We start from the raw sequence: 23,678 nt of genomic DNA, 5'->3' as shown, positions 1-23,678 counted from the left end.
GCTTTGTCCAGAGCAACGGTGGCTTCATCCTTGAAGCTTGCTTTAAAATGCACTGCTTTTTAGTGTAGACTTTGCTTAGAAATGAGTATAAAAGTCACATGCGTGGTCTGGAAGGATTTACAAGGGGGTGGCTGGAAGGTGGAAATCAGTGACACTTTGCTTTAATCAGATTTAGTTGCTTTGCGCCTAGAGGGAAGTCAGATTTCAAAGTACGGCTGGCCTATCTGAGATGCTAATCCTCTGCCCTCCCCTGGCGGCTCCCTCCCCCTGTTCCAGCAGGTGTCTGTGCTCCAGGCCGCCTCCAGGGGAATCTTGCCTACTTCTAGCTTGGCTCCCTGGGCTCCCCGCCTGCCTGAAGGAGGGTGGATGGCTGGGGGAAGAAGGAGCATGGTTTGGGGGATGGGGCGGCGGGTGAGGAAGGCAGACAGGGAAAGGGGACTGAACTAACACGATGAGTACTCCCCAGGTGGGTCCTGCTTGCGGGGGGTTGTCTCCCCGGGTGATGGTGGGTCTGCAGGAGGGGCCAGCCCTGGGTGATAGGGGGATGCCAGATGGCCAGTGCCGCTGGACCCTGGACATGAGGCTCCCCTGGGGTAGGGTGGGGATGCCCTCAGCGGGGCTGCGACCCTGCCCCCCACCATGCCCCCGTGTTTGGGCGTCATGCCACAGGGAGGCCCCAGGAGTGACAGATGAAACATGTTCCTGTGATTCAGAGAAAAGGCAGGAAGTGTTGTTTCTGGAATGTGTGCTCTGGGAGACTTGCCTGCACCCCACGCCCGTCTGCGAATGTGGACTTGCACAGGTTCGTCCTTGCCTGTGCTAACCTGGTGGTGGCCTGCCTCAGTTTGCTCATCTGTAAGTGGGGCTGGCAGGGAGGAGTGTGGTGGAGGCCCCACGTCCCAGGGGCCCGGTCTCAGGGTGGCCCTGTGCCAGCGGTGAGTCAGGGGCGCAGAAGGGGAGGTGAGTGCTGGAGGGAAGGAGGTGCCCGGCTGGGAAGGACAATGAGGTGGATGGGGGGTTGGGGCAGGGTGGGGGTGTTCCCAGGCAGAGGCAGCAGCAGCATGGCGCGTGGGGGATTCTGGGATCCGGGATGGAGGGGGGCAGGTCCCCGAGAGCTGCCGTCAGAGGGTGCTGTTGGGTGGGGGTAAGAACTGGCGAGGGTTGGGGGTTCTTGCGAGGGAGTGAGGGAGCCAGGGGCCTTGGCTGCTGGGCAGCAGGAACCAGCCAAGGAGTGGTGGGCAGGTGCCAGCGGAATGAGGCCAGCCTTGCTCTTTGGTGGCCAAGTGTGTGCTGAGCCCAGAGGGGCTGCTAGGGCCTCTGCAGTGAAATGGGGGCCCCTTCAAATGTGTCAGGGTGATGAGCCAGAAGCATGTGATGTGCAAAGGGGCAGGGTGTCCCCAGGGTTGGTGGCTCTCGTAGCCTCCTGTCTCCCTGGGGACCCAGCCTCCTCTGCCTTGTGCTGCCAGAGTCATTGTTCCCAGGATGATGGTGGAGCTGGGCCTTCTGTCTTCCTGCAGCTTTGCTCCTGGCTGCAGGAAGGGCGCAGAGGCCCCTTGTGCCCCAGAAGAGTGTGTGTTTTGCAGCCTCCTGCAGCCAGGCAGCTCACCCCCTGGAGGAGGTCCGGAGACCCTGGCACTGGGCAGAAGGGCTAGCCTGGGGGCACCTGGGGAACTCCGTCAACTGAGCGTCCAACTCTCGGTTTTGGCTCAGGTCATGATCTCATGGTTCATGAGTTCAAACCCCACGTCGGGCTCTGCACTGACAGTGCAGAGCCTGCTTGGGATTCTCTCTCTCTCTCGCTCTCGCTCTCGCTCTCTCGCTCTCTCTCTTTCTCTGCCCCTCCTCTGCTCACAGTCTCTCTCTCTCTCTCAAATACAAATAAACTTAAAAAAAAAAAAAAAAAGGCAGGGCCAGCTGGGAGGGCCCTGTGCCAGCTCCCCCGCCCCACCCGTTAGTGCCCGCCGAGCCACGTCCCTTGAGCCACACTGTTCCCTTTGGGAGGAGACGCAGGCGTGAGCTCCATATTTCAGAATTAACGTTTCCTTCAAGCGAACACTGGAAGTCCCATAATTTCATTAGGTGCAATCAAAAACTCCATTTGCTTTTATTAGTTTGAAAGCTGCTCGCAGAGTGGCCTCGAGGACAGGGTGGCTCGCAAGACAGGAGGAGGAGACTCCTCCCTGAAGGTCACCACGGCCGTGACCTGCAGCCTCTCTCATCCATGCTGCTGGCTGCGGGGCAGCCTCGGGGGCTGGGGCTGCTGTCCTTAAAGATCCCTTGTCTCCATGCAGTGGACTGTTACTGAACATTAAAAGGAAGGAATGCTGACACGGGCTGAGGCACGGGTGAGCCCTGGAGGACGTCACAGAACAAGTGCCCTGAGATTCCAGTCGCAGGAAGGATCACAAATAGTACAGACAGGGAGTTAGTTGAATGCACTTTCCAGGGGATGAGGAGAGTTAGCGTTTAGCAGGGGCAGAGTTTCCGTTGGGAAGACGAGCAGGTTCTGGAGACGATGGCTGGGACGGCTGCACCACGGTGCACAGGCATTTAATGCCACTGAACTGCGCGCCCCCAAGTGGTCGCTTTTATGTTCTGTGTATTTCACTACAATTCTCAAAGTGAAAAACGGGCGCCTGGGGGGCACAGTGGGTTAAGCGTCCGACTCCTGATTTCGGCTCAGGTCGTGATCTCACCTGAGATCAAGCCCCGCGTCAGGCTCTGCGCTGACGGCACAGAGCCTGCTTGGGACCCTCTCTCTCTCCCTCCCTCTCTGCCCCTCCCCCACTCACACTCACGCTCAAACTTAAAAAAATAAAAAGTAAAAAGATTATTATTATTTTGGCCTTGGTCAGCTTTGCGTTAACAAAGGCCCCTTGAGCCCTCAGTAAACCTGGGTCACCAGCCGCAGATAGTAGGCGAGTTGCCGTGGGCTCTGGGAGGTGGGGACTCATGTTGCAAACACACCCTGGTTGCTGGCTGTCCATGAATTTGGGGGTGACCCTCTGCCATTGCTTCTCTCTCTGTGAGTGGGGGCGGCACGGTCAGCGTCCTTCCTGGAAGTTGAACGCAGATGCTGAGCAGTGGTTGTGGTTGCATCGAATGAGTTTTCTACTCTAAGTCCTGGGGTGAGGTCACTGTAACTGGGAGGTGGCCACGTGTCCCGTCTCTGCTGGCTCATCTCCGTTCACGCCCGGCACGGTTATCAAGGCCCTCTGTCCGTTCTCCGGAGTGTCTCCTCCTGGGGTGATGCGTCCTGGGGCCATCCTTCCTAGAAGATGCCATGACGGGCCAGCTCCTCTTTGAGTGGGTTTATGCCCCCAGCTGTGGGAGAGCTGCCGTCAGGCCAGCCGTCTCTGAGAGCTTCCCTCAGCATGCCTGAGGTCATGCCCTTCCCTGGGGTATCGGCGGGGAGCATAAGGCCCGGCGCCCCTCTGGAGGGCATCCCCGTGGCAGAGCTGCATGGAGGGTGGGCTGAGGCCTTTGTGGAGACCGAAGGCAGCCTGCCTCACCCTCCGTCCGCCCGGCTGCTCCCCTCCCCTGGGGTGCAGGTGCTCAGAGGGTCCCTGATAACCCTCCTGCACACTAGTCTCCAAGTAAGGGTGGGCTCCCCCAGGGGTGGCCTCTGGAGGCAGACACTGAGGTGAGATTTGGGAGCTGGCAGTGAGGACCCACCTCTGGTGGTGGCGGCGTTGGGGTGGGGGGCACAGACAGGTGGGAACAGCGGACGTTCCAGAGAGAGCACCCTTGGCAGCAGCTAGAGCCCCCAGCCCCACAGCGGGGGCACAGGAAGCTTCAGCCAGGCAGAGCTCAGCCTTGGGAGGGGAAGATAAGGACCTGAGGTTCGGGAGGGGGTCCCGGAAGGTCTGGGAGGCTCTGATTCTGTGGCGGAAGGGGCCACGTCCTCCCACTGCCGGCTGGGGCTCCCCTTGCCTGAAAACAGTACAGACTCCTGTCCCAGGCCTCAGGCCCCCCTCTTGGACACAGGTCACAGCCTCTCCCCAAGTTGGGCCTGCGGAGGGCTCACGCCTAAAAAGGCCCTTGCCTCGGGCTCCAGGATGCGCTGGGGTGGGGCTGAGCCTCCGCGGTAGCACATCAGGGTAGGAAAGGGAATTTGTGACACATCCTCAGGGTTGCTGGAAGGCCACCCGGAGGTGGTGTCCATGGGGAGAGCCTGGAGGCACGAGGACATGCCTGAGCGGGGCTCCAGCACCCCCGAGGAGCTCCACGGTGGCCTCCCCCGTAGGGGCGGGAGGGGACCCCACACTACAGGGGACGAGCTGTCACAGAGGGAGGCCACGGTCGCAGCAGTGAGGGGCTGGAGGAGGACATCACCGTGGAGGTGTCAGAGGAGGGCGGACAGCGGGGAGTGTTCGCTGTCCACAACCGGGGGAGTCGGGAGGCTGGGGAGCTGCCCAGGACAGGGCACGGCCTTGGCCAGATTGTGGGACCTGAGACACTTTTCCCACTCGAACTCGTGAGGGAGGGAGGCCAGGTGTCCTGGAGGAAGGACAGGGTGGGGGATAATGGCCCCGTGCAGCCTCAGCACATGCAGGTCCAGAGGAGCCAGAGGGAGGGGGACCCAGGTCTGCCTGACAAAGGGCTGGGCGCCCAGGACAGGCTTCCAGAGCCTTCCTGCTGAGCTGGGGAGTTGGCCTGATGCCTGCCTAGCAACGCTGACTCTGTCTGGCCGAAGGGCATGTGGAGTCCCTGGGGTCGCCACCACCGGGGAGAAGATGGTGGAGGGGAGGGAAGGGGTGAGGGGATATGGAAGGAGTGAGCCAGGAGGAGAGGTCCCCTGCCAGGGAGGGGGTGCCGGTCTGAGGAGGGGAGGGCAGACAGCGAGGCAGCGGGGAGGTTCGGCTGCACCACCACCGGCTCCCAAAGCTTTCCGAAGCCTATTTACTGACATTGTCATGGAAAAAGAAACACAGCATGGAATTTACCATCTTCACTATTTAAAGTGTGCAGTTCAGTGGTGCTGAGTGTGCCCTGTTGGTGAGCCGCTCGCCACCAGGCCTTCAGTGTCCCCCAGTCCCCAAAGCCCATTTTCCTTCTGTAACTAACAAATGATCCCACTTTGTTGGTGGCGGGCCGGCCATTAATGATCCAGAGAAAACCCCGACCTCCTGGTTTCTCCCAGCCTCTCACCTCTTTCCCTTGAGAAGGGAGAGACCATTCTTTCCTGTCTTCCTGGGATTTTAATGGATCTTACCCTCCCGAGAGGAAGAAATAGCCTTTTAAGACAACTTCCTGAAAGTCAAAATAATTCCCAGTGGTTATTTTTAATGCTCTTATTATATGAATTGCACAGAAATAGCTCGCCAATTTCGTTTCTCTCCTGTAAGCTCCACTATGATGTATCTGCCCTGAAAAGCCCTGCCTGCCCTTCCGCCTCCTCCCTGCTCTCTCCTTCCTCCCCCTTTCTCTCCCTCCTCTCCCTCCCTCCTACCCACCCTCCTCCCTCTGCTTCCTTCCCCTGTCTCCCCCCCACCCCCCCATCTCCTTCCTCCCCCTCTTTCTTCCTTCTTCTCCCTCTCTCTCCTTCCTACTCCCTCCTCCCTCTCCTTCCTCCCCCTCCTTCCCCCTCTTTCCACCTCCTCCCCCCTGCTGTCCTCCCACTTCCTCTCCCTCCTCCCTCTCCCTCCCCTTCCTCCTCCCCCTCTCTCCTACTTGCTTCCCTCCTCCTTCTCTCCTCCCCTCCCCACACTCCTTCCATATCCCCTCACCCCTTCCCTTCCCACTCTACCTCCCCCCTCCTTGTTAAGTGGCTGAGGGGTTTGTAGGTGTCAGGCTGATAACGCAGTGGCTCTTCCATGTGTGGTCCTGTGTCTCAGCCTGGTGCCCTGAGGGGTAGAGAGTCACTGAATGCCCACTGTGATTCTTGAGTTGGCTGGTGGGTGCTCAGCCTTGTGCTCCCCACAAGGCCCAGTGGAGACCCGTGCTTGGGCAGATGCTTTTAGTTTGCGGAGCTAAGAGATGGTGGCTGGTAAAGGACCTCTGTCCAACTGCAGGGGCCAGAAAGCCCAGCGTTGTTGGTTCAGCCCATGGTTCAGGTGATTTTCTGGATGACCGCCTCCTTCATGTTCAGGGAGACAGTGCCCTCTACACCTCTGGCCAAAGTGGAAAATGTGCGTTGCAGGAGGCATCCTTCCTTTGAAGCTAGGTGGTCATGGGCACGGCCTCCTGGGCAGCCCTGGGCTCCGGGCAGGTGTCCTGTGCCTGCTAGCTCCCAGGTAGGCATGCACAGGGGTGCTGCCCCTACCCCACCCCCAGATGAATGTGGCTGAGTGTAGTGCTTCTGGCTGCCTGTCTTTCTGACCTTGGCAGCCAAGGCTATGAAAACCCATTGAGAGTCTGATATTACAGATTTTCCTTAAATGCTGTTATTTCATGTCAAAAATGCTGGCCAGGAGACGCCACCACATTCTTGAAGGTCACAAAGGGTTTATGAAGCCAATTTGAAAGGGTGCTTGTTGTGAACACAAACTTACGGACACTTTTCTGTTTCTTGTGGATTTTCACTATTCAACAGGCAATCAGATTTATCTCCTACGTGTGTTCTCATTTTCCTCCAAAGATAATTACACGTGATACACTCTGGCATGCTGAGCTCCACTTTTGTGTTTTCCTTGACTTCGAAAATGTGAAGATATTATAAATTGTGCAATAAAAAGCTGATTCTGTATCGAATGAGACAAAAAGGCTCTCTTTCTAATTGCATGTGTTAATCTTGTACACATCTTCATTAGGGGTGTTAGTATATTGGAAAGATGCATCAAAGTTAGCAAGTAAGAAAGGATCCTCATCACACACAGGTTAATACGTTTTTCTCTGTTGACGGCTGTGGGAAGGATGCATCCAGGATGGGGCTCAGGTCTGCACCAGGGACCCTGCCTCTTCCACATTCGTGGGCTTTGATGAGTGTCTGCTTCTGGGGGCACAGAGATTTGGTAATGGGGCCACGTCAGGGCTGGAGTGTTTAGGGCACTTTACACACACAGGAGCCTCACAGCTAAACCAAATGGTGCCTGGGGCTCCATTTTGCAGGCAAGGAACAGGTTCAGAGAGGTAAGGACGGGTACAGGACACATGGCAGGGATTGGAGCCCAGGTCTATTTTTGTCTGAACCAAAAACCCCAGCTTTTCCCTTCAACCAAGGGTCTCCCTGAGCCTGTGGGGCCGGCTAGGTGGGAGTGGGGTAGGGTGGGGCACCATGTGCGGCCCAGGGACAATAAGGCAGAGTGTCTTTGGGTGAAATGTGTTTGTCCTGTGTTCACTCGTATTCCATGGCCTCACCCCAGGCCTTAGTCCTTTGGGTTTCCTCCTCCAGCACCATGGACAGAGGAGAGGGCACGGAGGCTAACAGAGGACAGAGGACCAAGAAACATTAAAATCTTCGTCCTTGTCTAGTTAAGCTTCTAAAGCATTTGGTTTCAGAGCTGAGAGTGGGAGAAGAGGAACACTTTTAAGCAAAAAACAAAAAAACAAAACCAAAAACACTGAAGTAACAGTTTATTGGTCTAGTTGAGGAAGGAATTATGGGAATTTATTTCCCAAAGAAATGGGGTATTTAATCAGACACTGATAAATAGGTCTGCTCGCGTCTGAGAATTTTGAAGGGCTTTATTTTCCTCTTGCTGCTGCCATGGCGAGCAGTGTTAGCTTGTTTTGTTTTCACCGTTATTTTCATTCTGTTAATTAACTCAGCTAGCCAGCATTTGTAAAAGTCGCCAGGAATCCTCTGTGCAGAAGCCCACTCACTTGAGGTGGGGCCTCACTTGGAGCTGGGCCATCTGGAATCTGCTTTTCCAGGTGGCTGTGAAAGGCCTGACTCTCCTGCTGTCTGCACTTCCCCGCCCCTGCCCCCACCCCGGGAGGGCCCCGAGCCCGAAGGACAGAGGCCGGGTTTCCAGTATCCAGTGGGGGCCCCCTCGTCTTCCTCTGGCGGGCGGGCAGGTGGGGTAGACATGGCAAGTGTTTACCAATGTGAAGAAGCTTCTAGATGGAGCATCGCTGGTGTGAACGGACAGGGGACTTGCTGGGCCCTGCCGCCGGGCAGTGTGGGGGCTGCTCTGGGGGCTGGGATGCCAGGTCTTGGTGTGTCCCTCTTCCTGAGGTGCAGACACCTGCCACCCCAACCAGGCAGTCCACAGGTGTGACTGTGGTAGACACAAACATTAATGCTGAGTGTTTAAGCACTTATGTGTGGCCAACATTGCCACGTCTTCCCCTACCTATAGTTCTCATTTAATCCCCACCAACAGCCGGTGAGGTATTTTTATTTAAAAGGTGAGAAAGCAGACCCACAGGATTTAAGGATCTTGATCGAAACCACATAACTTATACGTCACAGACTCAGGAATGGCAAGGATTCCAGATGCTGGGCTTAACACATAATGTGCAGGACTGTGTGTGTGGAATGCATTTTGGAACATTCTGGAATGTGAGTTGAGTCTTTTCTGCGGTCAGGCACTGTGCCGATTTCATGAGCATAGGCAACCGAGACCTAGTCACCTTGGCCTTCAAGGCCCACGGAGGGCCGGGAATATGTGTGTCAGCCAGGGTGTGGGGGCCTCCCCATGAAGGAGGGGCAGCTGCTGGACACTAACTGCCTCCTGTACTTAAACGTCGTCTGCACAAGTTCGGGCCGAAGAGGCCCTTGGCAGGGCAGGGGTTGGGTGTGCAGGCTCTGGGTTGGACCACAGGATGCGCATCCTGGCTAGCACTGTTCTTGCTGTGTGGCCTGGGGAAATTCCTTGACCTCTCTGTGCTTCTGCCTTCTCATCTGTTAAAGGAGGTGGTGACAGAGGCTTGCTTTGAGGCTGAGTAAGCACGGGCACGCGGTACTCTCAGCACAGGTCTGCAGATGGCAAGGAATCACGTCAGCTGTTAGAACTAGTTTTCATTTGCACGTGGCCTTGGGAAATCTGTTCTCCTTTTTCTTTGTAAATTAGGAAAGTAGTGTATGTTTACCGTAGAGGTTCAAACAACGTGAAAGTATTTAGTTACAAAGCAAACGAAACCTCCTTCATCCTTTGCCCTGTGCCTTTCTCGCCTCCTCTCGAGGGGAGGTACAGCTGCTGGCACGCAACGCCCAGATGTTTTCCCGTATGTATTTACAAATAAGGACACATCCACATGTTTGTTTTTCTTTAAGTGTTTGTTTTTGGGAGAGCGTAAGCAGGGGAGGGGAAGAGAGAGGGGGACAGAAGGTCTGAAGAGGGCTCTGCACTGACGGACTGGCGGCAGGGAGACTGATGCACGCGGGGCTCGAACTCACAAACCGCGAGATCATGACCTGAGCAGAAGTCGGAGGCTCAACTGACAGAGCCCCCCGGGCGCCCCGGTGTTTTAATTTTTTAATGTACGTATTGAAACCAGTTAATGATCATTATAGCGCCCCCTCTCTGCCCTCGCCACAGCAGCATGTCCTGGTTTGTGTCATTAGACACACGATGTCGGTGTTTACAGATTGTGTCTCTCTCCTGATTTACACCAGTTTATTTAATCCCTCCCTTACACCATGGGCGTTTAGGTGCCTGGCCTGCACCCTCCCCCCCCCCCCCCCGTGCAGAAGGGCTGTGGCAGCTGATGTCCTTGTACATTCATCTTTTTATTTTGTTTTATTTATCTAATTAATTTATTGAATTTACATCCAAGTTAGTTAGCATCTGGTGCAATAATGATTTCAGGAGGAGAGGCCAGTGGTTCCTCCCCTACACACAACACCCAGGGCTCCTCACAGCAAGTGTCCTCCCTGATGCCCCTTCCCCCACGTAGCCCATCCCCCCACCCACCACCCCTCTAGCAGCTCTCAGCTGTTCTCTGTATTTAATACATTCATCTCTTTTGAAGGAAGATTTGGACTCAGAAATAACAGGTGTGTGCAGCATCTGCCCAGCGGCCTTGAGAGCTGGCTGGTGACTCTGTGCTTCCCGTGTCTAGGAAATTCCAGAAGGGCAGGCTGGCCGTCTGTCAGGGATGGCCTGTGTGGGTTGCTGGGTTGTAACTCTTTACACACGGAAGGATTCTGGCAGTGAAAGTAAGAGTTGAAGTAGGTTTGTCAATGGCAAAACGAAATGGGGAGAACTAAGAACATTTTATTAAGAGAATTAAGGATTAACTGACACATAGGAGCGCATCCAGGGAGGGGTTTCTGGGGAGAAAAAGTTTTCACAGCTGTGTTTTAGGCGGCATGGGGATGTTTAGCCTGAAAAGGCGTGGGGACCACCCTCAGCGACCACCTACTGGCGGGACATCAGAAGAAGGGGACCTTTTCGAGGCAACTTTGTAGGGTGGACATAGACTAACAAAGACAACATAGAAGAGGCTGATTTAGAATCAAAATGCAGAAGGGCCTTTGAATACGCAGATTTGTCTGCTGAAGGGCTGGGCTGGACTTCCAGGCCAAGGTAGGGGAAGAGATCTCCCTTCTCTGCTCCTGACACAAGTGATAACAAACTGTTAGCATTCATAAATACATGAATAAAAGAAGCCAGGTTCAAGAGGAAAACACCCAGGCCCAGGAGTGGAGGAAAGGCCGGGGGTGAACAGAGGCTGAGGGGAAGGCCACGGCATGTGGGGACTAGAAGGACGAATGAGAGCAAGGCTTTTGCAGCCCCAGATGCTTATTGAAAAATCTGATTCAACCCCACAGCCTGTAGGGGCAGGCCGGGGCAACTGCAGAATCAGACAAGAGGGAAAATGTCTGTGGGAAAAGTTGCAAACAAAAATTACAGATCACAGGAAGAAACTCACAGCCCTGAGAAAGTCAGGAGAACCCCCACGGGAAAATGCACACCCAGGAAGTAGAAATAACACGGTCTGAAAATGACTTTAAGATGGGAGAGTTCAGATTTCTGGAGGAGACCGAGGAGGGCATGGAATTCTTGAGATGGGGGAAGGAGGTGTTAAGCCAGATGGGTGCTGTTCCTGGGAAGCAGACTCTGAGACTTGTGCAGGGAATTTATCTAGAGGGCTCTTGGAACGTGTCTGTAAGTGCCTGAGGGCAGAGGAAAGGGAGGTGCTGAGCACAGATGCAGCCACAACAGAGGCCACGGAACAGCCCACTGGTAGCTCGAGCTCGGGTGGCCCTTGGAATTGTCTCCAGGGAAGCAGGGGACATAGGTACCTCTGGGCAGGGCAGCTGTGTTCGGCCAGGCTCGGGGCCGAGAGCTTGGTTCTGGCAGTGACTTTGGCGTGCCGCTGCTGCCGTCCCATTTTGTGGACACTTCTGTGACTTCAGGTAGGTGTCCAGGAATGCAGTGTCTTATTTGTTTGTTGATGAATACATTGCTTTTCCTGGTCCAGACAGGGTTATCGGATTTGTGCTTTCTGCAAATGTTGTTTCTCTTGTGTTAATCTAATCAAATGGCTCCCAGCTATACAACCCTTTGAAGCAGTTATCCTAACCATGAGGCCATTTTTCTAGCTAAAAAGCCATGCATGGTAATGCTCATGTATATCTCATCACTGCTTTTGTTTATTTGAAATCACTCACATTAAAAAAAATAGAAATGTGTTGCTGTGAAAAAGGCAAAAGAACCTGAAACCACCCGGAAGACTGTGTTTCACAGAGAGGATTGTTCACGTCAGGGTGCGGCCCAGCACCGCAGAGGCTGAACCGGCCCCTGGTGTCTGGCCAGCAGGAGGCAGCCCCGGGGAACAGGGCCAATACGTGGTGGGACCCTCTCTCTCCTCCCCTTGCCCCTTCTGGATTCCCTCAAACCGGCCGCATGCAATACTCTGTGATTTTGGGGTTGTCTGCCAGATGCTTGCTGGTCTGCAGAGTGGTAATAAAAACCCATCGCAGAGATACGGAAACCCTTGCCCGGAACTAGCAATTCTGGATACTCAGTGCCTGTGTCTCAGAAGGAGGTTGGTACTTCGCCCACAGGAGCGAGTGTTTGGATCCCTCTGCTTTTACGAGGCCCCCTTCTTTTCCCTGATGTGCGTGATGGTTGCTGATCACTAACATTTCCCCTGTGGGCTCAGTGGAGACAGTTTAGTGGAGACAGTTTCCCGTACTCTCTTACGTGTGTTTCTCCAGACCACATGTTTGTCAACTGTATGAGTCGCCCGGGGCAACCACAACAAATGACCACAGCTGGCCAGCAGCAGGAGTGCATTCTCACACGTTCTGGAGGCCAGACGTCTGGAGGTGGGGCAGGGCCGCACTCCCTCTGGAGGCTGCGGGGGTCCTTCCTGCCCCTTCCAGCTTCGGGGGGCTGCCGTGGTCTGGGGCTCCTTGACAACATCACCTTAGTCTCCGTCCTCACATGGACGTCTTCTCTGTGTCTTCCTTTCTTTTTAAAAAAATTATTACTTATTTTGAGAGAGACAGAGTACGAGCAGGGAAGGGGCAGAGAGAGAGAGAGAGAGAGAGAGAGAGAGAAAGAGAATCCCAAGCAGGCTCCGCACAGTCAGTACAGAACCGGACACAGGGCTCGAACCGATGAAACCATCAGATCATGACCTGAACTGAATTCGGACACTTAACTGACTGAGCCACCCAGGTGCCCCCCTTTCTGTCTTTTTAAAGGACCCTTAACGTTGGATTTAGGGACCACCCAGATAATCCAGGATGATTTCCTTACCTCACAGGTGCAAAGACCCTATTTCCAAATAAGGTCGCATTCACTGGTTCTGGGGTCTGGGGCGCGGGCACGTCTTTTGAGGCCAGCTCACGACCCGCCACGTCACCCCAGATGCGTGTGAAATCGAAGACTCTGAGCGGACACATAGCGTGTGGGAGCTGTGGGGGTTTCATGTCCGAAGGGTGAAAACAAGATGGGCTTCATTAGAGGCTGGGGGGGTCACTCGGGCCAAGTGTGCCCTGGGCCAAGGGAGGCCAGTGGAGGTGTGTGAAAGACTCGATCAGCAGCAGGGACCCCAGATGCCCACAGAGGCTCAGTCCATGCCTGTGCCCTCCTCCCCCTTAATGGGGCAACTTGACCGTGGGGGTGGCAGGGCAGGGGCTCCCACAGTGGTATTTGTGTGGACAGTTCCCTCTCTTTTACTTGTAGTGTCTGGCCCCGGGGGGCTGAGCAGAGGGGGCTTTTCTGGGGAGACAGTGGTGTCTGCGAAGCTGCTGACCCTTGGAGGAGGCTGCCGAAGCAGTGTGGGGCCTGGCGGGGTGGGGACAGGGCGGGGGTCTGGGGTGATGGCCCTGGCCTTGGTGGCCGCACAGAGCTGGCTCACTGGCCCGTGTAAATGTGTCAGTTTCACGCATGATGTGAGGCCACGGTCAGTGAGTTTGCTGCACGGCGTCCCGGGGGACCCCAGGTGAGGTGGGAGGGGGGCGGTGCTCACCCCCAAACCCCTACTTTTGTGGGGCTACTCCGACTGTCCCTGCCTGCCTGGAGCTGACTCTTCGGTCCCTCGGGGCTCATTCCCCTCTCAGCCTGTGCCTCCTGTGCCGAATGTCATCTGCTACCCTGAGGACACGTCGTCGGGGCCATCCCTGTCTGTGCCGGAGCCCCTCCCCTGCTCATCTGACTGTGGCGTCTCCCTCTGCCCCCCCCCCTCCCTGCCCCCCCATACTTTCCCCGGGTCTCCGGCCCTTCTCTAGGGCCAAATTATGACTACCTGGGTCCAGGGCACTTTGGCCTTCATGGGCCTTCCCCCATAAAAACCTATTAAAAATTGTATTTTATGACCGTGTTGGTGTAAAGATGACCAGAATGTAGAAATTATGAACCTTGCTTACGGCGAGAGGTGGAACCCTAGGCCCCGTGCCTCCTATGCCCACGTCCCGCCTGCCAAGGCACCCATGTGGCCTGTGGCCCCAGCACCTGTGGTTTCTTCACTCAGTCACTTCTTTTCCTGGTCACACGGAGAAGCCCGGCTGGTCTCAGAGACAGGACCACTGACATTTAGCGCAGCCCCACCCGCCCCGCACCCCGAGCTGGGACCAAGCACAGCAAGAACACTGCACTTCTGAATAAACACGGTCAGAATGCCTCCTGAGCCTGGGGTGCTGGTGGGGAGGGCTCGGTCTGTTGAGCATCTGAGTCCTGATTTCGGCTCAGGACATGATCTCATGGTTGTGGGATCGAGCCCCGCGTTGGGCTCTGTGCTTGCAATTCTCTCTCTCTACCTCCCTCTGTCCCTCTCCCCCACTCTCTCTTTCTCTGAAGTAATAAACAATTATTAGAAGAATGCCTCCCGACCCGAGTGGCTTGACCACGCCATCCGGGATTCACAGCTGTCCTGGGTCTAATGATTTCATTCCTCTGGGACTTTGGCCACCACCATGGCAGTTGGGAACTCAACTGGCAGAATTAAGGACACGTATTAAGAAGTTCAGAGCAACTATTCACTGATGGGAGTAACGTGAGCCAGTCCTGCTGGGGCTTCTGGAACAGTCAGTGGTTCTGTCTGAAAATTGGCCCCAAAGCTGAAGAAGGCTCCAGCGGGCGCCTGCTTCCCTGGATGGACTTTCTTTGGTGCTCTGAGGGGTGACATCACATGGGGTCAAGGAGTCGGATCTAGTGGGGTTTCCACAGACACAAACGTGTGGAACAGAAAGGAACGACTGTAGTCTAACCGGGTGGACACGGGGCCCCACGTTTCCCTTGGAAGCACAGTGATGGCAGCCGGATTTGCAGCTTCCCGGGCGTGGAGCTGTACCAGGTGCTCCGTGTGACCCCGCAGGGCCCCCCAGCAGTATTCCCATGAGGAGGCGGGTGCTGCTGTCACATGCTCACGCGTGGGAGGAAGCCCCGGCTCAGGCAGAGCTGCTCAGCTCGGCCCGCGTCTATGCAGAGGGGCATCCAGGGGAGGACACGTTGCCCCCAGCTCCGTGGAAGGCCTGGGCTTGTTGCCGACGGTTCCTCCGCCTGGTTTCTCCGGGGGATAGAGTCTGCCTGGTAGGCAGAGTGGGACCGCACGGAACCTGCATTTTAAAGGAGGTGAGAGCCTCGTGCCCCAACGTGTTCCAGCCGGCGCTGGCAACTGGCCACCGTGTCCCTGCAGTTGGCATAGTCACCGCCCACCCTGCCCTATCGTGAACACGTCCCTACACCCTCCAGGCTGCCTGCCGAGGGTCTCACGTCAGCCCGCAGCGGTTACGAAGGGTCCACACGGTGCAGCCGGGGAGCACCCTTCCTCCTGAGCAGAGGTAGCTGCTGGGGCTCTGACAGGGATCACAAGCCTGGCCTTCCAGTGTGGGCGGGACAGTGCCGAGAGCCCCGGGTCCCTGCTGCCCAGCGGGCCCTGCCGCCTCCTGGGTCCTGCTGGGCTCCTGGTCCTCTGCCTTGCGGCCCACGAGATGCGCACCGCAACGGGGGGCTGTGGATGGACAGGACGCACGGAGCATCCATTAATAATGCATTCCAGGGGTCAGCTGCAAGGCCATCAATTAAAACAGAATCCTGCTAACTTCTGACACAAAATCAATGCCGTCAACACCAGCAGGGGCAGAGCAGGACGTGGGGCCTTTGATGTGCCCCTGGGGCTGGGGCCACGTGGCCTGCCCCGCTCACGGCAGTGCCGTGCAAACAGCTCTGGTGCTCCAGGGGTCCATCCTGTGTCCTCTGCCGGCCTGGCCCGGGCTGCTGGGCGTGGGTGCAGGTGCAGAGACACCCCCAGAAGCCTTGTTCCCTGACATGTTGCAGCCTGTTGGTGCTAAATGTTGGTTCCACGTTCACACCAAGATCTCATCATTTGTTTAGTACATTTAATCACGTCAAAGTTGATTTCCTGTTGGGGGCTGTCACTTGACCCCTGTAGAGTGTCAACCGGGACAGCTTTTCTGGGGCGCCTTTTAGCCACAGGCTCCCAGAAGCACATACACACCCCTGACCTGGGAATTTCCCAGCTGGGAATGTGTTATGCATGTGCCTGAGACTCGGCCGTAAGGGGCCACAGTCCAGGGAGTCTGGAAGCAGCAGCAAGTGTTTTCCATATGCATTAGTTCAGGTGAAATGCAGTCGAACCATACAATAGCATATCATAGGCTCATAACAATACATCGTTCAGAAAGAAGAGGTGATCATACGGGAGAAGCTTGAAATGAGTCAAGTTTTAAAAGGCACGAAAAGAGCAGACGCAGTAATTCTTATTTTTGTTAAAGATGAGAAACAAATACACCTGAGTGTGTGTACAGGCATACGTATGTACGTGGACGTGGACGTGTGTGTGTTTGTGTGTGTGTGTGTGTGTGTGTGTCTGGAGGGAGTGAAAATTCTCCTCTACCCTTTGAGTCTGTGCCGAGCTCGAGATTTCACTGGCATAAGGCAGACTCGCGGGAGAAACATTTATTGAATTGTCACATGTGCGTGGGAGGCTTCACAGGAGAATGGACCCCCAGAGTGACCAGAGCAGGAAGCCTTCCTGCCTTTTAGACAAAGAAGCAGTGAGCATGTGACGGGTCAGCAGGACAGAGGGGTCGTGCTGGGCTGGCGAGGGCCGAGGACGTGGCCAGGAGGGAAGGGTTAGTTTGACAAGGTTCGTTTGTACAGGTTTCTCACCCCCGGTTCCCGGCTCTCGTGGTAAGAATGGCTTCATTCCTGCTGCAGGGGGGGCCCCTTCCACGTGGGAGTTTTATCTCCTGCTTTTGGGGAGCAGTGGGAGGGGCAGAGTGTCCTTGCCCCTGCTGTTTCTTGAGCGCCTCCAATTCAAAACCAGCGATGTGCCAGAGTGGCATTTTTGGGGGTGACGTGTTCTGGTTTCCTTCAGTCTGGACGTATAGATTACACGCCAGAACGTGTGAGAGCAGCCGTTTCTCAGTGGTGAGGTTACCAATAACTTCCATTTTCTTATCTGCTTTATGATTTTCTGTAATAAAAATACAGGTTTTAAAACTTGTAGTGCAAAATTAGCCCCAGTAGGTGTTGTTTTCTGGAATGCATCTTGTTTTGGAGAGCTGTGGTGCTCCAGGTCCTGGGAACCACAGTTAGGGTGCTGTCACCCTGGAGATGCTTTATGCTGGTGGCAGGGAGGTGGTCAGAGATGCCCAGCTCCCCGAGTGACCGTCCCGCTTCAGCCCCTTGCTAGTGGCTGTTTTGAGCCGCTCAAGTTGGGACTGACAGGTGGTGCCTGGCATTGAGCATTCCTGTGGCTGTTGTCCAGCACCCTCCCGGGGGTGCTTCTGCAGTTCCCCGGGACCCCCATTGCCAAGGTGTCCCCTCAGTTGCCCACCGGTGCTTCTCTCTGGTCTGCATGCTTCCTGATGTTACCTGCTCTTCCTCCTCCCCCTTCCCTGTCTCCCTGCCTGTGGCCTCGTTTCCTTCCTTCCTTCCTTCCTTCCTTCCTTCCTTCCTTCCTTCCTTCCCTCCCTCCCTCCCTCATTCCCTCCCTCCCTCCCTCCCTCCCTCATTCCCTCCCTCTCTCCCTTCCTTCCTTCCTTCCTTCCTTTTATCCTTCCCTTCCTTCCCTTCTTCCCTTCCTTCCTTTTATCCTTTCCTTTCCTCCTTCCTCCCTCCCTTCCTCCCTCCTTCCCTTCCTTCCCTTCTTCCCTTCCTTCCTTTTATCCTTTCCTTCCTTCCTTCCTTCCTTCCCTCCCTCCCTCCCTCCCTCTCTCCCTCCCTCCCTCCTTCCCTCCCTCTCTCCCTTCCTTCGTTCCTTCCTTCGTTCCTTCCTTCCTTCCTTCCCTCCTTCCTTCCTTCCTTCCCTCCTTCTTTCCTTCCGTCCCTCCTTCCTTCCAACATTTATTCAGTTTTGAGAGACAGAGCATGAGCAGACTCCAGGCTCTGAGCTGTCAGCACAGAGCCCGACACAGGGCTCAAACTGATGAACCATGAGATTATGACCTGAGGTGAAGTCAGATGCCCAACCGACAGAGCCACCCAGGCGCCCCTTCTTTCTTTTAAAAACATTTTTTGGGGCACCTGGGTGGCTCAAGCGAATGAGTGTCTGACTCTTGATTTTGGCTCAGGTCATGATCTCATGGTTCATGGGCTTGAGCCCCGCATTGGGCTCTGCGCTGACAGCGTGGAGCCTGCTTGGGATCCTCTCTATCTCCCTTTCTCTCTGCCCCTCCCTTGCTCTCTCTCTCTCAAAAACAAATATATAAACATGAAAAAAAAATTTGGTGAAACATATACCATATAATTTAACCCCTAGGAAAAGTAGCTGTTTTCAAGTCTCCGTTTGGTGGCACGAAGCACATTGACACTGTTGTGTGGCCGTCACACCGTCTGCAGCCACCACTGTCTCATTTTCCCCACTAAACACTCACCCTTCCGACCCCCCCCCCCCCCACCCCGCACCCACCCACCTGCTTTCTGTCTGTATGATTTTGATGACTCCAGGGGCTCATGAGTGAAGTCATGAAATATTTGTCCTTATTTCAATGAACGTGATGTCTGTAAGGTTCATCCATTTGGCATTAGATGCCAGAGTTTCCTGTTTAAGGCTGAACAATATTCCATTGTGTGGATGGACCACGGTTGTTTTTTTTTTTTTTCTTTAATGTTTATTTATTTTGAGAGAGAGAGGGAGAGTGGGTGAGGGGAAGAGAGGCAGGGAGAGAGAGAGAGAGAGAGAGAGAGAGAGAGAGAGAATCCTAAGCAGGCTCCACATTGTCAGCACAGAGCCCGACTTGGGGCTTGAACTCACAAACCGTGAGATCAAGACCTGAGCTGAAACCAAGAGTTGGATGCTTAGACGGAGCCAAGTTGGATGGATGGTGGACGGAGCCACCCAGGTGCCCCTGGACCACAGTTTGTTTGTCCCTCCATCCATCAGTGGACACATCTGGATTGCTTCTTCCTTTTGTCTACTGTGAATAATGCCGCTGTGAACCTGGGAATACAGACATCTCTTCGAGTCCCTGTTTTCAGTTCTTTGGGGTAGGTACTGAGGAGTGGAATTGCTGGATTGTACGGTCTTTCTGTGTTTAATTGGAGCCACTGTACTGTTTCCACAGTGGCCGCACCGTGTCACATCCCCACCATCAGTGCGCAGTGACTTTGGGGTGGGGAGCACTCCTTTGCCGTGCCCAGCTGGTCTGAAACAAGTCCGCCTTAATGTCAGAAATTATTGCCCTATTTATGTCTTCTGTTTGCTTTGTGGGACTCACATAGCAGCCCTTTGTCTAGGCCTGAGTTAGAACGTGGCCCCAGGGATGGGTGGCACTTGGCTATGATCCTCGATTCAGAGTCTCTGACCTCAAGGACCAGGAGCCAAGCGGGGCGCCTGGGTGGCTCGGTCGGTTAAGCGTCCGACTTCGGCTCAGGTCATGATCTCACGGTCCGTGGGTTCGAGCCCCGCGTCGGGCTCTGTGCTGACAGCTCAGAGCCTGGACCCTGCTTCCGATTCTGTGTCTCCCTCTCTCTGTGACCCTGCCCCGTTCATGCTCTGTCTCTCGCTGTCTCAAAAATAAATAAATGTTAAAAAAAAAATTAAAAAAAAAAAAAAGGACCAGGAGCCAAGCAGAAGCCTGCAGTGACTTCCTCTGCTCCCTGGGGGGTCCCACCCTCTCTGCCGTGGAGTATCACTATTAAGTCAGGATTGGTTCCTTAATTTGTGGGGCTCAAGACAGAGCATTAAACCCAGTGTGTGTGTGTGTGGGGGGGGCAGGGGTATGTGAGTGCCAGGTTGTGTGCCAGTGACCAGCCTTGTTTGGAACAGGTCACGTTCTGGCAGATATCCTTGGGCCACGCAGTGTCTCGCAAGTGCCTCCAGCCTCGCCAGCCGCTGGTGGGGGGAGGGGTAGTGGGGAGGGGGCGCAGGCAGTCCCCAGTCATGCCTGACCTTCATTCATTTGGCTGAAGAAGCAACAGCTTAGGGGCGCCTGGGTGGCTCAGTCGGTTAAGCATCCGACTCTTGATTTCAGCTCAGGTCATGATCCCACCATTTGTAGGATGGAACCCTGCGTCGTGCTCTTTGCTGACAGTGCGGATCCTGCTTGCGATTCCCTCTGCCCCTCCGTCCTTGCTCTCTATCTCTCTCTCAAAATAAATAAAAATAAACTTAAAAAAAAAAGCAACAGCTTGGGGCTCCTGGGTGGCTCAGTCAGTTGAGCTTCCGACTTCGGCTCAGGTCATGATATCATGGTCCATGAGTTTGAGCCCCTCGTCAGGCTCTGTGCTGACAGCTCGGAGCCTGGAGCCTGCTTCCGATTCTGTGTCTCGCTCTCTCTCTGACCCTCCCCCGTTCATGCTCTCTCTCTGTCTCAAAAATAAACAAACATTTAAAAAACAAGCAACAGCTGAATATTGTCGTGACTCTGTGGCTGAGCTGGGTACCTGTGCTAATCTATCCTGCGTTCACTCACATGATCATGGATCTGGTGGGCCAGCTGCTGACAAAGCCTGTCTTGCATGGCCCGGTAACCTCATCTCTTATGTCGGAGCCTCAGATGACATGGCTGGAACAGGTCAGGGGGCTGGGCTGTTCTTTCACTGCTCCTGAGTTGTATCCTTTATTCCAAACCAGTAATCTAGGAGGTAAAATGTTTTACCGAGTTCTGTGAACCACTCTAGCAAATCGTGGAAGCCGAGGAGAGGGTGATGGGAACCTCAGATTGATGGCCAGAGGTCAGAGGCACAGGTGACAGCCTGACATCAGGAAGGGGCCGTCTCGGAGGACTGATCCCTTGACCGCCACGGTCTGAGCCCGGGTTCAGGTAGTCCGTGTGAGGGTCAGGGCAGAGTTAAACTGTAGGACACCAGCTGGTATCTGAGAATCGCCTGGTGTGGGACGGCCACACGTCTGTGTCAGAGTGTAGAGTGTGAGTCCTGGCGTGGCGAGAAGCAGCGTTCTCCCTCGGGCCTTGCGGGCTCCCTGCTCTGAGGCGCAGGCTCTGTCCCACCTGAGCTGATGTGGGGTGTCTGCTCTCTGGTCGGGCCCTCAGAGGGTGCTGCCCTCCTGCTCACCTGACACCAGCTGTGACCATGACCGAGGACACCGCTCACGCTGCCGGGGCGCTCGGCCTCCTGGGAGGGCTCCTCTGCTGTGTGAGCGCAGTCATTTCAGATATTCGAGAGCCTGCCAGCTGCACGTTCAGCGACGCCCCACACCCTCCAGGACCCCCAGGGAGCCCGCGAGCCTCGCCGTGCTTGTCGTGCTGGCAGAGCGGACGGAGAGTCCAACGCCAGGCGTGCGGTCACTCAAGGCCGCTGCTCTGAGCTCCCCTGGGGCTGCAGCGGTCTTTGTTGGCTCCTTCCGTGGCCTCCTGGAGACCTGGCAGGACACCCTCTGGGTGCTGGGGAGGGTGCTGCCCGGTGGCCCCTGCCCTGTACTGTTTCCTGGACCCTCGGTCAGGCTCCAATGGCCCAGAACACCATCTCCGACCTGGGGGCTCTTTGTTCTGAAAGCCTCCCTGGAGGGTCCTTCCCAGGTGAACGTCGTGGCGGAGTTTTGTAGGCAGTGGTTGAAACCATGGCCGCCCATGGAAGCTCGTGTCTTTCCCGCACCAGGACTTCCTTGGTGGCCCTCGGGCCCTGGTGGGGATGCAGTGGCCAGCCCTGGTGTGCTGGGGTCTTCTTTCTGAACCTGGGCCCGTGACTTTGTCTGCCAGCAGAGTTGTGGTATCTGGATTCTGCCCATCTTTGAAGCAAGTCGTTTTATTTTTCCTGAATAAGGTGGATTTGGAGACAAAAACAGAAGACTCATGAAAATGTGGAAGCTGAAGGGAACCTCAGAAATAGTCGGACCCAAATCCCCCCTGTTTTACCAATGAGAAAACAGAGGCCTGTCTGAGATAGGTGGCTTGTCCTAGGTCACCAAGCAGTGTGTGTGTGTGTGTGTGTGTGTGTGTGTGTGTGTGTGTGTGTGTGTATTTTATTTTAGAGAGAGCACTCGTGCGAGTGAGGGAGAGGGATACAGAGAGAGAGACAGAGAGGGAAAGAACCATCAGCAGGCAGCAGGCTCCATACTCAGCATGGAGCCCGATGTGGGGTTCAGTCCCACAACCCTGGGATCATGACCTGAGCGAAATGCAGAGTCGGACGCTCAACCTACTGAGCCACCCAGGTACCCCAGCCAAGCAGTATGAATAGGGTCGGGGCAGCTCACGTGGCGGCCTCAGCCCTCCACTCCCCGGCCTCCCTCGCAGTGCCTGAGCCCGAGGCCAGAGGCAGCGGTGATAGCAGGCCCGTTCCCAGGCCTCGCTGCATGCCGGGTGCTGCGCTGAGCCTCACACCTGCCCCTGAACAGCCACTGGTAGGAACTGCTTTTTACAGATGAGGACATTGAGGCACAGAGGAGTACAATAGCTCGCTGGAAGTCACACAGCTAGGAAGTGACGAATCTGTCTTGGCCAAGGGGACAAAATAAAGTTGATTGCTTGGAGCATGACCCACAGGTCACTCTTGGGGCCCCAGGCTGGTTTGCGTCCTTAGAAAGGGTCTTGGAGAGGAAGGTGTGCATCGGCAAAGTTTGGAGTGATATGGGGAATAAAGGCCATATGACACTGACAGCCCTACTGACAAGGGACGGGTGTCTGTTGGAAATGCCGCCCATGGCTGGTGCTGGCCCTGCCAGCCTGGGACCCTAGGGGGTCATCTGTGGTCACGTGGGGCTTGGCATCTGGTGAGATGGCTGTGAGCTAATGACGTGCGTCGTGAGTGAAGAGCTGTCCACACAAGTGAGGGCAGGGTGATTTCCACTGTAGCTGAAGCTGGTGGACATCACAGGCTCAGGGGGAGCATTTATGGGTCTTTGAGAGCCTTTGTGATGGACCGGGGCCAGGGAGGAGCGTGGGCAGGCCAAGTTGAGGGCTTTGATTTAGGAAGAGTTCCCTGTAGTGGGCCTGATGGGGACCTTGGTCATCTATCACCTCTGCAGGGAACTTTCTGAAGCCGATATCTATCTTCAAGCAGAGCAAGTGTGTGCTCCCTGACAATGTGTGACCAGGGAGACATTTGTTCACAGCTTAGAGAGTATTCGTGCCATAAAGTTCCGCCAAAATCACGGGAATGTTATAAACTTACCGTCACAAGGTATATCTTTCTAATAATGTGATGCTTTCAGTGACTGACTTGGTGGCCGGCCCTCCTCAGCTGTGAATGCTCTGGAGGAAATGCAGGGCAAGGGGCTGGGGTGTGTGTGTGTATGTGTGTGTGTGTGTGTGTGTGTGTGTGTGTGTGTGTGTGTGTGTATCTGCTGGAGGCTGCCCTTGCACCTGTGGCAGTCAGTGGGCAGTGGCCACTGGTGTTAACGAGATAAATGCTTGAAGGAAACACTCTCCTTTGGCCAATGATCGCGGCAGAAGCAAAAACACATGTCTGCCATAGAGGAGGATGCTGTTTTTGCTGAGGTTTTCTTTGGTGCGTTATCACAAGAGAGGGTAATGAGCCAGGCCAGTATGTGGAGTTCACGCTTTGCAGTTTGCCCACGGGTCCAATGTTTGCAGAACGGGCCAGAACATCTTAGTGAAACAGAAGCACATCTGTGGAAGCCCAGCTACCCTCATTGTCTGGCCATGCCACAGACACCAGCTGGTGTTCGCCATGTCCTGGCCTTGATTTTCCGGTGCTTAGGAGACATACGTGTCTAACGTGTGTGAGCATGGGTGTGTGGATGTGGATGTGTGTGCTTCTGTGTGTCAGTTGAACGGATGTTCAGCCATGTTGAATTTCACGTGGTTCAACCCAAAGTCTCTGTAAATGTGTATTTTGTATTGCATTTTTAGGTACATTTATTTCCTCTGGCTATAAATGCAATCAATGTCCTGTCAGAAGTTGGCAAGTAGAGAAAAGTTTGGAGAAGCAAATAAATGTTCTGCC

The 23,678-nt window shown here is 55.1% G+C and overlaps 1 long non-coding RNA gene across 2 annotated transcripts; it reads right to left on the bottom strand.

Moving 5' to 3' along the window:
• Positions 1–2,080: 2,080 nt before the first annotated feature.
• LOC132684744 (uncharacterized) lies at positions 2,081–5,968 on the bottom strand. Of its 2 annotated transcripts, XR_014135407.1 has the most exons (4): positions 5,750–5,968; positions 5,152–5,253; positions 2,968–3,324; positions 2,081–2,301 (listed from the first exon to the last, which is right to left on the bottom strand). It is a non-coding gene; the product is annotated as an uncharacterized LOC132684744 (long non-coding RNA). The 2 variants fall into 2 exon arrangements; XR_009612770.3 differs by lacking the exon at positions 2,081–2,301 and having other exon boundaries at positions 2,818–3,324.
• Positions 5,969–23,678: the final 17,710 nt, after the last annotated feature.

This window comes from Panthera onca, chromosome D2 (assembly GCF_046562875.1).
Source record: "Panthera onca isolate mPanOnc1 chromosome D2, mPanOnc1 haplotype 2, whole genome shotgun sequence".
In the NCBI taxonomy this organism is placed as follows: domain Eukaryota; kingdom Metazoa; phylum Chordata; class Mammalia; order Carnivora; family Felidae; genus Panthera; species Panthera onca.
Note: the sequence above shows the minus strand (reverse complement) of the source record. Positions and strands in the feature narration are given on the sequence as shown.